This window comes from Hyperolius riggenbachi, chromosome 6 (genome assembly GCF_040937935.1).
Source record: "Hyperolius riggenbachi isolate aHypRig1 chromosome 6, aHypRig1.pri, whole genome shotgun sequence".
Classification (NCBI taxonomy): Eukaryota; Metazoa; Chordata; class Amphibia; order Anura; family Hyperoliidae; genus Hyperolius; species Hyperolius riggenbachi.
The window spans coordinates 85,030,499-85,044,347 of NC_090651.1; the positions used below are offsets into that span (position 1 = coordinate 85,030,499).

The 13,849-nt window shown below is 45.4% G+C and overlaps 1 protein-coding gene across 2 annotated transcripts in view; it reads left to right on the top strand.

Annotated features, from left to right (window-relative positions):
- LOC137520979 (tenascin-R-like) overlaps positions 1-13,849 on the top strand; it is a 1,317,931-nt gene that overhangs the window by 203,572 nt on the left and 1,100,510 nt on the right. For both annotated transcript variants that reach the window (XM_068239627.1, XM_068239626.1), the window contains exon 2: positions 5,167-5,268. The gene's annotated coding sequence lies outside the window, so the exon portion shown is untranslated. The remainder of the gene's footprint in view (positions 1-5,166; positions 5,269-13,849) is intronic.

Genomic DNA, 13,849 nt, shown 5'->3' on the forward strand with positions numbered 1-13,849 from the left:
TTTGAGAAAATCGATGTTAAAGTTTCAAAGTAAAAATGTATACTTTTAAAAACCCGCCGACTTTAACGGTTAATAACAAAGCCTGCTTAAAGTTTAGGAACACCAAATTCCTAGGGTATATTAAGGGGATCAGTGGGAATAAAAGGAAAATTTTTTTTTCAAAAAGACCTTATAGTTTTTGAGAAAATCGATTTTTAAGTTTCAAGGGCAAAAATGTCTTTTAAATGCGGAAAATGTCAGTTTTTTTGCACAGGTAACAATAGTGTATTATTTTCATAGATTCCCCCAAGTGGGAAGAGTATTACTTACTTCGTTCTGAGTGTGGGAAATATAAAAAAAAAACGACGTGGGGTCCCCCCTCCCAGACCTCTTTAACCCCTTGTCCCCCATGCAGGCTGGGATAGCCAGAATGCGGAGCACCGGCCGCGTGGGGCTCCGCACCCTGACTATACCAGCCCGCATGGTCCATGGATTGGGGGGTCTCGGAAGGGGAGGGGCAGCCAAGCTTTCCCCTCCCCCTCCGAGCCCTTGTCCAATCCAAGGACAAGGGGCTCTTCTCCACCTCCGATGGGTGGTGGAGGTGGAGGCCGCAATTTCCTGGGGGGGGGTTCATGGTGGAATCTGGGAGTCCCCTTTAAAAAGGGGTCCCCCAGATGCCCACCCCCCCTCCCAGGAGAAATGAGTATAGAGGTACTTGTACCCCTTACCCATTTCCTTTAAGAGTTAAAAGTAAATAAACACACAAACACTTAGAAAAAGTATTTTAATTGAACAAAAAACATAACCACGAAAAAAGTCCTTTAATATTCTTAATTAACCAATAATACTTACCTGTCCCTTTAAATAAATGATCCCACGCAATATCCTCGGAAATGTTCTATCAGTTACAATGTAACAAAGTTATTACAATGTAACAACTTTGTTACATTGTAACTACGCTGCACCCGACGTCACTCGCCGCTCAGCCGCCGCAGCAGTTACGCGTCCGTGCAGGACGCTAAGTCCCCGCTGGCCCCCGCTGTCCACCCCGCCCACATCTGTCACCCACATGTCACCCACATGTGGGTGACATGTGGGTGACATGTGGGAGAGGCGGGGAGGGCAGCGGAGCCGGCGGGGACTTAGCGTCCTGCACGGAATCCGGACCCGACAGAGCTCTGAGCTATATAGCTCAGAGCTCTCTAAGCATCTTTGTATTTGGGCTCCAAGGAGCCCCATTGGTCCTTAGCAGACCAATGGGGTTCCTTCAAATCAGAAGGAACCCCATTGGTCTGCTAAGGACCAATGTGGCTCCTTGGAGCCCAAATACAAAGATGCTTAGAGAGCTCTGAGCTATATAGCTCAGAGCTCTGTCGGGTCCGTGCGGCGGCTGAGCGGCGAGTGACGTCGGGTGCGGCGTAGTTACAATGTAACAAAGTTGTTACATTGTAATAACTTTGTTACATTGTAACTGATAGAACATTTCCGAGGATATTGCATGGGATCATTTATTTAAAGGGACAAGTAAGTATTAATGGTTAATTAAGAATATTAAAGGACTTTTTTCGTGGTTATGTTTTTTGTTCAATTAAAATACTTTTTCTAAGTGTTTGTGTGTTTATTTACTTTTAACTCTTAAAGGAAATGGGTAAGGGGTACAAGTACCTCTATACTCATTTCTCCTGGGAGGGGGGGTGGGCATCTGGGGGACCCCTTTTTAAAGGGGACTCCCAGATTCCACCATGAACCCCCCCCCCCCCCCCCAGGAAATCGCGGCCTCCACCTCCACCGCCCATCGGAGGTGGAGAAGAGCCCCTTGTCCTTGGATTGGACAAGGGCTCGGAGGGGGAGGGGAAAGCTTGGCTGCCCCTCCCCTTCCGAGACCCCCCCAATCCATGGACCATGCGGGCTGGTATAGTCAGGGTGCGGAGCCCCACGCGGCCGGTGCTCCGCATTCTGGCTATCCCAGCCTGCATGGGGGACAAGGGGTTAAAGAGGTCTGGGAGGGGGGACCCCACGTCGTTTTTTTTTTTTTTATATTTCCCACACTCAGAACGAAGTAAGTAAAACTCTTCCCACTTGGGGGAATCTATGAAAATAATACACTATTGTTACCTGTGCAAAAAAAACTGACATTTTCCGCATTTAAAAGACATTTTTGCCCTTGAAACTTAAAAATCGATTTTCTCAAAAACTATAAGGTCTTTTTGAAAAAAAAAATTTTCCTCTTATTCCCACTGATCCCCTTAATATACCCTAGGAATTTGGTGTTCCTAAACTTTAAGCAGGCTTTGCTATTAACCGTTAAAGTCGGCGGGTTTTTAAATGTATACATTTTTACTTTGAAACTTTAACATCGATTTTCTCAAACTATAAGGTCTTTTTGAAAAAAAAAATTTTCCTCTTATTCCTCCTGATCTCCTTAATATATTCTCCAAATTTGAGGCTCTTAGCATTTAAGGGGGCTTTGCTATTAACCCTTAAAGTCGGCGGCTTTTTTATAGTATACGGAGCGTTACGGTGTAACGCGAAATTACGGTAGCGTTTAACGCGAAATTACGGCATGAACGAAACGCGAAATTACGCGTTGAAAATTACGCTTACGGTATTTTCAATTACGATTTTAATGGTAATTACGCTACCGTAATTTCGCATCGTAATCGCAAATTTCGCATGCGTAATTATAGTAATGCGAGATTACGAAAATTTCGGCTCAACTCTACTGGTGGCTGAATTGCACTGTTTTATCGTAAATTTGGGCTACGTCTTTTGCCGGCGCATACCGTAAATTACCCTCTGGGCGCCACTATAGCCGCAATTCATATTACAATATATGGCGGTGCCCAAATATCTGGTGTCCTTTTTGCTTGTCCAGTCTGGTGAAGGCATTAGAGTCTTAGAAATGCGATGATAGCACCATTATTGATATTCACCAAACATGCATTGTTTCTTGGAGGTAAAGAACACCTGAACTGTGAGGGATATGGAGGCGGCCATATTTAGAACAGTAATACCAGATACTTCACATTCCTGCTGATCTCTGACTGCAGTAGTACAGCAGGTGAAACTCGAAAAATGTGATTATCTTTCAAAAGTTCATTTATTTCAGTAATTCAGCTTAAGAGGAGAAACTAATATATGAAATAGGAACCCTTTTCAGGTGTTTTGGATGAATTAGCTGATTGGTGTCTGACACTTTAGCCTAGAATATTGAACATTTTTACTAATGTTCTAATGGTCTGAGGTTTTGATTTTGGGGTTCTCATAAGCTGTAAGGCATAATCATCAAAGCTTGAAGTGTCTCGCTTTGCATGTAATGAATCATATATTAGTTTCACCTTTTAAGTTGAATTACTGAAATAAATGAACTTTTGAACAATATTCCAATTTTCCAAGTTTCACCTGTATCTGGATCATACGCCTGAAACATGTATGCAGCTAATCCAGTCAGACTTCAGTCAGAAACATCTGGTCTGCATGCTTGTTCAGGGTCCATGGCTACGAGTATTAAAGGTAGAGGCATTAGAGGCAGAGGATAAGCAGGAAATCCAGGCAGCTGGTATTGTTTAAAAGAAAAAAAAATATGGCATCCTACATATCACTCTATTTTCAGGTCTAGTTGCACCTATGTTCAGTTATAGAGGAATCATGATGACACCCTCCCAGTGATTTGTTTATACTAGTAGTCACTCTGCCTCCTACCTCAGAGTGCTCTGGGAGATCATGTCATATTCCTGTTCACTTCACAGAGGGGGGAAAAACATTCTTTGTGATCCACGTCTCCAGCATTAAAGATGCCGGCATAATTTAAGAATTTTAATCAAAGAGAAGTAAGATTTCACAATGGGCAAACACTGAATAAACAATAGAGAAATGAACATTGTAAAAATAAGCAATTTTATTTATCAAGCCCTGTAAAGTTCCTTTTTAAGGCCTCTTTCACATGGGAGGCTGAAGGACATGAATGGTAGCACTCAGCATGGGCAGCGGAGAGGCGGCCCCCCAAATGAGTCACATCTGAGGGCAGCCACAGTGCATGTCCGGGACACATGATGAACTGCACAGCAGGACGGGAGAGTGCTTGTGAGTGGACACAGCATGCATAATTCAGACAAGGATGGAGGGCAAGGAACCAAGATGGAGGGTAGATGGGGAAAAGTGAGAGAGAAGGAGATTATGGGAGCATTACAGAAGCCCTAAATATAGCCGCATCGCATATTTACTTTCACTGCAGGTGTGCTTTAACACATTTGATTATCTCATCCAGTGGCGTAGCAATAGGGGATACAGAGGTTGCGACCACACTGGGGCCCTTGGGCCAGAGGGGCCCTACCTCAATGGCAGGATTAGCTCGTTATTGGCCTTGGGCTGGTAATGATCACTTCTATAGATGCTTTGAATATTGGTGATCATTAACAATCCCCCTCTTGCACCTCTGACACTGTGGTTGTCCACGGCAGGTTCCGGTGCACCGTTTCAATTGTTATGTACAGAGTGCTTAGAGATCCCCATGTAAAACTTGGACTGGGGCTCAAAGCTCCTTAGCTATACCACTGATCTCTTCAGCTTATTTTCACATCTGGTTTTCTTTAAACGAAAGTTCCGAGGAAAGTTAAAAAAAAGCAGACAGCCAATCTGTCCCTTGCTGCAGCTCCGGGGTCCCCTCTGTTGCAGATGCCGAACTTGCGAGGTTGGCATCATCTGCACCTGCGTGAGCATGTGGCCGTGCCACTTGTGATCATGCTCACATTGGCTTGGAGCGTTCTGCTCCAGGCCATGGGAAGGCGACCGGCGCAGCTGTGCGATCGCGCAGGCACAGAAGGTGCTGACCTAGCAGCATCTGCAACGGTGGAGACTTCGTGACCCCGGAGCTGCGGCATGGGACAGATCGGTTGTCAGGGGCTGGAGGGAGCCCCAGGTAAGTAGATCCTGTTTTTTTATTTTCTTTGGATGCTTCCTTTAAGGACAGGTTTGAGAAAACCCTTCTGCAGGAGGTACTATTGTGAGTTAAGCAAGCCTAAACAATTGCTTCTTTCCACTATTTACTAGCTGGATTTTCACATTATTTTCAGTAAAGAAAAATAATAGATTTTACTTTGCTCTGACATTGCAGCAACATTAGGGAAAGGCAGCATAACGCAGATGGTGTGAACGAGCTTAAAAGTATTATTTCTCTTTCCTTCACAGGTGAGAAAATGAAAGTGGACCTCTGATTTCTTGGACAAGGCCATATTGCTTCTTTCCCTCGTACATAACACCTCTACAGAATCAGCTCCCCGTCTCTCAGAGGTTAGTCTGCTTACAAGTATCTTTATTCCAATATGTTTTCTTTATAATGTGCATTTTCTGCAAATGATCTGTGAAGAAATGGAAGCTTACGTGACAAAATAGTACAGAAAAATAAAAACGTTCATCTCTACCCACCATTAATACCAATACTTAAAGTGAATGTCAAACGGGGAAAAAAAATACTTACCGTACCTATGGAGAGGGAATTCTCTAGGTCCTATAGAGCCTTCCCATTCCTCTCACGGTCCCCTCATTCTAGCGCTGTCACCTTATTCCAATCTACAACCACAGGAGGCTTTGGAAGTCTTCAGTAGCCCGAGCGCAGGCGCAGTACAGAGCCTTCCCACTCCATAGGTAAGTATCTGTTTGTTTGCTTTTTTTAGTTGACATTAGCTTTAAAGTTGTATTGATTACAGAAATTAAAACTACTATAAAGCACCCAAACCTATGGAAATCATGACTAAATGCTTCGTAATGAAAATAATGTCTTCTCCTACCATTTATGCTTCTTTGTAATTGCTGTGACATCACAAATGTGACATCACTGTGGCAATTCATTCTATGCGGTCAGCAAAGTGCAGAAAGGAGGGCTGTTTGTTAAGACCTGAGCAGCTACCTAATGCAGTAGGTGGGCTTGTCTGGGGAAGGGGAGGAGGGCATCTCAGCTGTAAAATGAGGAAAGAGAAAATAAAGTGGTGTTCCTAGGACAATTTGAGAAGATTTCAGTTAACTGGTCCCACAGAAGATTCCACAGCCCTTCGCACAGTATGCTAGAACCTGCATACAATTTTCTGCAACCAAACAGTCAGTGCTTCTAAAGGTAACATACCCTATTCATTTATTCATAAGACTTCAAGAATTGACCTTCAAACTATATAATCTAGGCTATTTAGGCTAGACTGACTTCTGCAAGGGACCACAGTGGGCAAGCTGCTACAGTACATTACTATTGGATCAGTTCAGACATGCTCATTGTGTCCATAGTGAACCCAGGCTTATTCTGTGTTTGGTGCCAGTTTTGCAAACTTATTCAAATTTGCTTGCATTGTACGGGTTTAGGTTTTCTCATTGTCGTATGTCTAATGTATTTCAAGGACATGACATTTGACACAAGTTTTTTTTATCTCTTATGAATTTTGCAACTTTTCTTAATTTTTAATTGTGCAGCAGTGATGCATTTTTCCACGTGTGATTCACCTGCAATGTAAATCAATGGAAACACAGAAAATGTGCATATGTTATGCAAAATCTCATACGGTTTGTGATATTCTGGGGATTTTAGCTCATTGGTAGAGGAGATCATAGCATCAAAGGTCACAATATACCTTCCAGTGAGTCTTTTTAAGGTTAAAACAAAACAACACAGCTTTATTTTGTCAATCAAACAATGTCCAAAACAGAAACAGTACTCTCATCAGCCACATCGGCTCTTCATTGACACCCTGCCATGGGCCTAATGGCAGTCTTGGGCCTCACCTTTTCCAGACTTCTCCTGGATTGCCAGTACTGGAGCCCAACTCCCTCCAGCACTTCTGCAACAGGCCTGGCAGCCTCCATGCTGCCAGACTCCCAGGAGCCTCTTTGCTCCAACACACAGCCCACTGCACAGTGAGTGATGCAGCTACTTATGCAAATCACACAGGTGAACCAATTACCCCTCCATCTGCCAGACTCAGGCCTGGATTTGGAGGAGTGGCGTGTAAGGCCCACCCTTCTCCCAATACACGCCAGTCCTGGATCCCAAACTAATGTCCACAATGGTGATGTTGCTAAATTGCAACAACAGTCACTATTCAGGATTCTCCCATCCAAAACCAGACCAGAAAAAAGCATACATCTTCTCTGACCATCACAGTTTTTGAAGTTATTTACAGTAGATACATGCTCATAAAAATTAACAATATCGGCATGCACAAAAAAAAAAACAATGTAAAAACTGCATGCAAAACGCAAATCACAAAACGCAGAATTGCTGAAGAGAATCACATGCGTAATTTGCATGGATGTGTTTGAATGTTGCCTTAGAGACCATTTGGCTAAAAATAAATCTTAGTGTAACAATAAGTGTCAGCAAGTAACAGAGTTCTGATTATGAGGTGATCTGCAGTATCACCTATAATACAGATATATACCTGATTATATGGTGATCTGCAGAATCACCAATAATACAAGTATACCAGACAGCTGATGTGATAGCAAGTATAGTGCTTGGTGCAACAGTAGTACTGATAGGTTTAGCTATACCTCACCAGAGGAGCTGGTGGGCACTAACATTACAGAGCCTCTCACCAGAGGCAAGGGCCCTCTGGAGAGAGTAGAGTAGTCAGACTAACCGAGTTGGCAACAGACAGACAGATATAGTACCAAATCGGAAGGCAAAGGCAGGAAGGTATAAACAGGCAGAGTCAGCAACGAGATCAGATGGGCAGAAGTACAGAATCACAGAACAGAGGAGTAGTCAGAACGAGCAATAGTCATACACAGATAATAAACAGTATATAAGTTATAATTATAGCTATCAACAATCCTATCTCTGTGTGAAATCCCCGGTTTGCTCCGGGATCAAAGCACACCGGATCTAACTATGGTCTGAGCGCTAACACAAAGTATTCGCAACAGCAGACAAGTTGCAAGTGACACAGCGAGGCTTAAAGAGACTCTGTAACAAATTTTTCAGCCTTAGTTCTTCTATCCTATAAGTTCCTATGCCTGTTCTAATTTGCTCTGGCTTACTGCAGTCTTTCCTAACTGCACTGTCTCTGTAATAAATCAATGTATCTTTCCTCTGTCCTGTTTGTCGGGCTAAAGCTTGATTGTGTGGAATGTGCAGGGCTGCTTGTGATTGGTAGAAGCGATACACACCCTCTGCAGGCCCCCTGCATACTATGAATGACTCACACACTATGCTTAGCTGAGCCTATTAGAAGCTGGTTAGTTTGTTTGTAAACACTGCCTAAAACTGTTAATTACAAGCCAGGATTGCAGCAGAGAGTGGCAGAAACAGCACAGAGGGGCACAGGAGAAAATAATGAATAGAATGGTATGCTTTTTATTGTAAGAATATTAGAGTACAGATTCTCTTTAAGAAGCGGAGGAGACTCCTCCGGCATGCCCCCCTCTGATCAGCCAATGAGGATCGGCGGACGTCTCCTCTGACGTCAGCCGACCAGCCGGTCAGCTGACGTGCCTCCTCCCCGCATAAAGGTCCTTTCTGTGCGCGCGTGCACGCGAAAGTGCGACCCTATGTGCTGCTGACAAACCCGTCCTCAGCGTGCTAGATGCCCGAGGCACGGATATATCACTAGGCAGGGAGATGGAGGCAGCTGCGGTGGTATCGCTTTTCACCGCAGCTGCCTCTTCTACGTTTGTTACACTTAGAAGTCTGAGCATACTTCAATGCAATCTAACTTCTTTTGAAGCAAAACTCAGACAGAAAAGCAGCCCAGCATAAGACAATAACAAAGTGGCAGCATTGTTTCAGGTATTACAAAGCCATTCTGTTTGTAAAATTGTCTATAGAACTATTGAGTTATTGCTAAATTTTCATTTAACTAGACTGCAGCAGTGAAGGAGCAAGGAGGAAAGATACAAAGTATCTGAAATTGTCAGTCTAGCATGTCTTTTTCCTGTGGATTTGGCTGGAGACGTTATTACACAGGCATCTTAAAAAATATTAAAAACTTTTGAAGACTCAACTTTTTAAATCATGCCAAAATATATTCTTATTTAATGCCCTATAAAACACAAATTTCTGTCTTAAAGCAAAATTCCACTTTTGTTGACAAAATTAAGCAGTTCAGTTTCAGCTCCAGATATTGTCAGGATTAGGCCCCTTTTCCACGAGCTTATTTTCAGCCAATCCCTTCCTGACGTCTAACTTTAACACCCCCTCCCCTCATCCCTAACATTAATTTCTTCCTGAAACATAAGCCCCAGCCTTCCCTGTTTAGTGATACTATTAAATAAAACATACTACTTGATCCATGCTGTCTCCCGATTGAATCTGCACTGCTCCCCGCTGCTCTCCGGGACCTCGTTCATCCTCCACAGCTGGCAAAAGAAATCCAAGATTCCTGCGACCCGGAAGTACTTCCCAGCTGATGGCACAGCCCTGATAGTAGGAAAACTTAGAGAGGCGGGGGGAGTGAGCTTAAGAGAGGCGGGGGAGTGAGCTGAGCGAAGCAGAGGAGTGAGCTGGTGTGGGTGTTAAGTAGGAGAGCCCTTCCAGTCATGGACACCCCTTCCCTCATTAGGCTAGTGGCAAGAAGCTAGTCCGTAGATTCAAGGGAGGACAGCAGAGGCCAGGGGGGACAGACAGCAGCACCAGAAGGCCACAGAAGCATGTCATTCAACAGAGAACATGCCTCTGTGTCCTATTAGGTATATACAATCCGCCTCGGGTACACTTTAACCACAATCCCTTTTGTGCCCAAATACTGTTTTTCAGGGGCGTAGCTAGAAATCATGGGGCCCCATAGCAAAATTTTGATTGGGCCCCCCCCCCCCCCAAAAGAAATATATATATATTACCTTGTGCCCCAGGTAGCCCCACAGTAGAGGAAGCTAGAGATACCCTCCAGTATTAGGTAGCCTCCGTATGTATAAGTAGCTTAAAGAGACTGAAGCCTCCCAAAATCTTCCTTTTTACTTACAAATCCTCTTGTGCAATATGGTACTAGCTGAAACGCCGCTATCCCGCGGCTAAACGAGTCCTCTTTGTCCCCCAAATCCCCAGAGCAAAATCCGGGGATTGCTTCCTATAAGAGGCTTTTGGCTGTAACCCTGCCTCTAGGCGCTTCAATCTGCTCCGATCGCCGCCTCTCCCCGCCCATCTCAGTCTGCCTTCACTGAGAGGGGCGGGAGGAGGCGGAGATCCGCGCGCAGATTGACACGCTTGAGGCAGGGTTACAGCCGAAAGCCCTGCCTCCCGGGCAGCAAAATCCACGACCAAGAAAGTCATGGATTTTTGCCCCGGGGTTTTGGGGGACAAAGAGGACTCGTTTAGCCGCGAGATAGTGGCGTTTCAGCTAGTAACATATAGCACAAGAGGATTTGTAAGTAAAAAGGGAGATTTTGTGAGGCTTCAGAGTCTCTTTAAAGGACAACTGTAGTGAGAGGTATGTGGAGGCTGCCATATGTATTTCTTTTAAGCAATACCAGTTGCCTGGCAGACCTGCTGGTCCTCTGCCTCTAATACTTAGCAGCAGATCAGGTGTTTCCAACATTGTTGTCAGATCTGACAAGATTAGCTGCATGCTTGTTCCTGGTGTGATTCAGACACTACTGCAGCCTAATAAATCAGCAGGGCTGCCTGGCAACTGGTATTGTTTAACAGGTAATAAATGTGACGGCCTCCATATACCTCTCGCTACAACTGTCATTTAAGTAAGTAGTCCATTTATTGCCATTTTTGCGTATCCACTTGGTGATATTGTCTGCCGTCCATCAGGATCTATAATGGAACTGACATTGATGGGCATCACCACTGACCCTTATGGGCACCATAGGCTGCTGTTTTACATACCCTCACTGTCCATAATATTTGACCTGGGTGACAGGATTTTATGGTACATCATAAAAATGAATCCCTTTACAGTAAAATCCAAGGGACCTGGCCAAGTAGTTTACTATAAGAGATGTTTACTATATGAACATTTGTCACACATTGTATATGCATGCAGGTGCATGGTCAGGACCTGAGGATTGAGTTTATTTTAGCCAGAAGTTTACTAGAGTTTAGTATGGTCACAGTCTTCTTTATCATTAAGTCATGTTTCAAATGTAATATCTTATTGTGCTTGCATAACATTTAGGCAGGTCACTGCTATTACTCTTTTGTGTTTTTGATAGTATTGTGGCCCGGAGTACGAGACCAAGTGCTGCACAGACATGTTGCTAGCCTGCAGGCTAGCAACACCTTTTATTACTATGGTGTTTTGGGTGTCAAGCAGCCCTCAATTGCGTTGTACTCCCTCTCACCTTGCCTGTGGAAAGCTTCTCCGTCATGTGCTGCTTGTCATCCCTCCACCCTCCCTACTTAGAAACAGACATATTACTAGTTTGTAGGCTAGTGACAAGCTGTTGCCCAAGGCATCAATCCTGATTCCTGCCAGGTGACAGTCCTCTTGTGTGTGTACAATATTCCAGAGTGAGCAAACTTTAAAGGAGTTATAAGGCTGTTTTAAGTAAAACAAGTGCTACTTACCCGGGGCTTCCTCCGGCCCCAAGCTCCCAGCATGTCCCTCGCCGCAGCTCCGCCGTCAGCTCCCTCCTGGTCCCCGGCGATGACATCAGGCCGCCTGTGTGAGAGGCGCTGTCAATCACCGCCACGTGGACCGGAGCGGACTACGCAGGCGCAGAACTACTGTGCCTGCACAGTACGCTACAAACCACGTGGCGGTGATTGACAGCGCCTCTCACACAGGCGGCCTGATGTCATCGCCGGGGACCAGGAGGGAGCTGACGGCGGAGCTGCGGCGAGGGACATGCTGGGAGCTTGGGGCTGGAGGAAGCCCCGGGTAAGTAGCACCTCCTTTACTTAAAACAGCCTGATAACTCCTTTAAGGGATAACCGAGGTGAGGAGGATTAAATGTACTTTTCCCTTGCAGTCTACCATCAGGTGCCTCGCTGTATCTTCGTCTTTCACCTGGGTGCCGCTGTTCCCTCTGGGAGACCCCCTACCGCAGCTGTAGTCATTGGCTACTGTGCATGTTCAGGCATGTCTCTCTTGATCAAGCTCCTGTAGATGGGAGCATTCTGCACTTGCTTAGTTTGTCTTTGTGAACTGTGAAAGTGCAGAATGCTTCTGGCTATGGGAGCACAATCAAGAGAGGCGCATGGACCGCGCATGCACAGTAGCCCACAACCACTGCTGTGGTCAGGGATCTTATAGAGAGAACAGCAGCACCATGGAGTGCAGCAGAACTACAGTGAGGGACAGGATAGACTGCTAGAGGATGGAAAAGCCCCAGCTAAGTCTGATGTCTTCCCACCCCTTCACCTAAAACCTCGGATATACTCAATGTAATGGGTAGCAGGATCTTGCAGCAAATATACTTTAATGTTAGCAGGATCCTGCAGCTAGTATAGAGGACAACAAACTGTTATGGTGTAAGATTTTGCTAGAAGACTGACTGGGCAGCATGGTATACAGTGACACAGTGTGCAGATTCACCAAGGATTGCCTGTGCTGTTCTGACTGCTTCTGCCTCTCAGATCTGTGCTGTCTCTGGTAACTGCAGAGCTGCCTGTACCTGATATTCACTGTCTGCCATGTGAGGCAGATTCCTGCTTTCTGCTACTGCTGATGATAAAGACAATCTAGAGGGAGAGAGGCAGTCCAGGGACAGGCAGTCTGCACACATCTCGGTGCTGTGTGTTATAAGCTGTGTAGCACACAGATGTCTTCTCTCTCTGAAACAGCCTGTACACGCTTCCTGAAGTCCCTCCGTGCAGTGCAGCAACAGCCACGCCTCCCTGGCCGGAACTACAGGATGGCCAGGGAGGGATACATGTGGCAGAAGACTGAGGAAAAGTAGTCCCCCTCTTTCTCTGGCTGCTACTTGGTGACCTGGGGGAAGGCGAGATTCGAGTGCAGCTGTGTGTTGGTGGGGAGATCTAGGGGAGGTTAGAGATGAGATATTTTATTAAAATATACATATATAAAAAAGTCCTCTGCTGCCAGCAGGGGCCCCTAGTGGCGTTGGGGCCCCATAGCACCTGCTATGGTTGCTATGGTGATCCCTACGCCCCTGCTGTTTTTGTTTCCTATGCAAGGGTTATTAAACCAGTGCTTTATTTCTGCATTTGTGGAAGTGGGTCTGAAAACTCATTAGAGGACTTAAATGAGTACTGTAAGGGAAAAAAAAGTTTAACTTACCTAGGGCTTCTAACGGCCCCCGCAGACGTCCTGTGCCCGTGCCGGGAAAAAATGATTCTCCAATCCTCTGCCGTGGCTCACTTCCAGTTTTTGCGACTTTAATGTCACGGGCCACTGCGCCTGCGCGTGTCCTTCGCTCATACTCACGCTGCTGGGAGCATCCTGTGCAGTTATGCGTACTTCACCTGATGCTCCTGGCAAAGTGAGTGGGAGCGAGGACACACAGCCAGGACGACGCAGGCGCAGTGGCCCACGACATTGAAGTCGCAAAAAACAGAAATGAGCCGTGGCGAGGACCGGATAATCGTTTTGTCCCGGAGTGGGCACAGGACATCTGTAGGGTGGGGGGGGGAGGCGTTAGAAGCCACAGGTAAGTTAAACCCCCCCCCCTTTAAAAAAACGTATATACATAGTATTTCAAAGCTTAAAGAGGACCTGAGCTCTTCCACAGGAGAGAAGGAGAGAAGGAAAACACAGAGAAACCAACCCTGTGTGTATTTTAAGATAACAGCCTGTCTAATTCTCTCTTATTTGCTAGTAATGAGACACTGTAATTTAAGCTGTCATCTCTGTCTGAACTGTGCAGGGTGTGCCTTTCAGACAGTCTATATGTAAACACAGGAGTTAAACCCTGTATGTGCCTCCAGCAAACCAGGAAGTAACTACACTGCACCATCTCTGAGGAGCTCTATAAGCTGTAA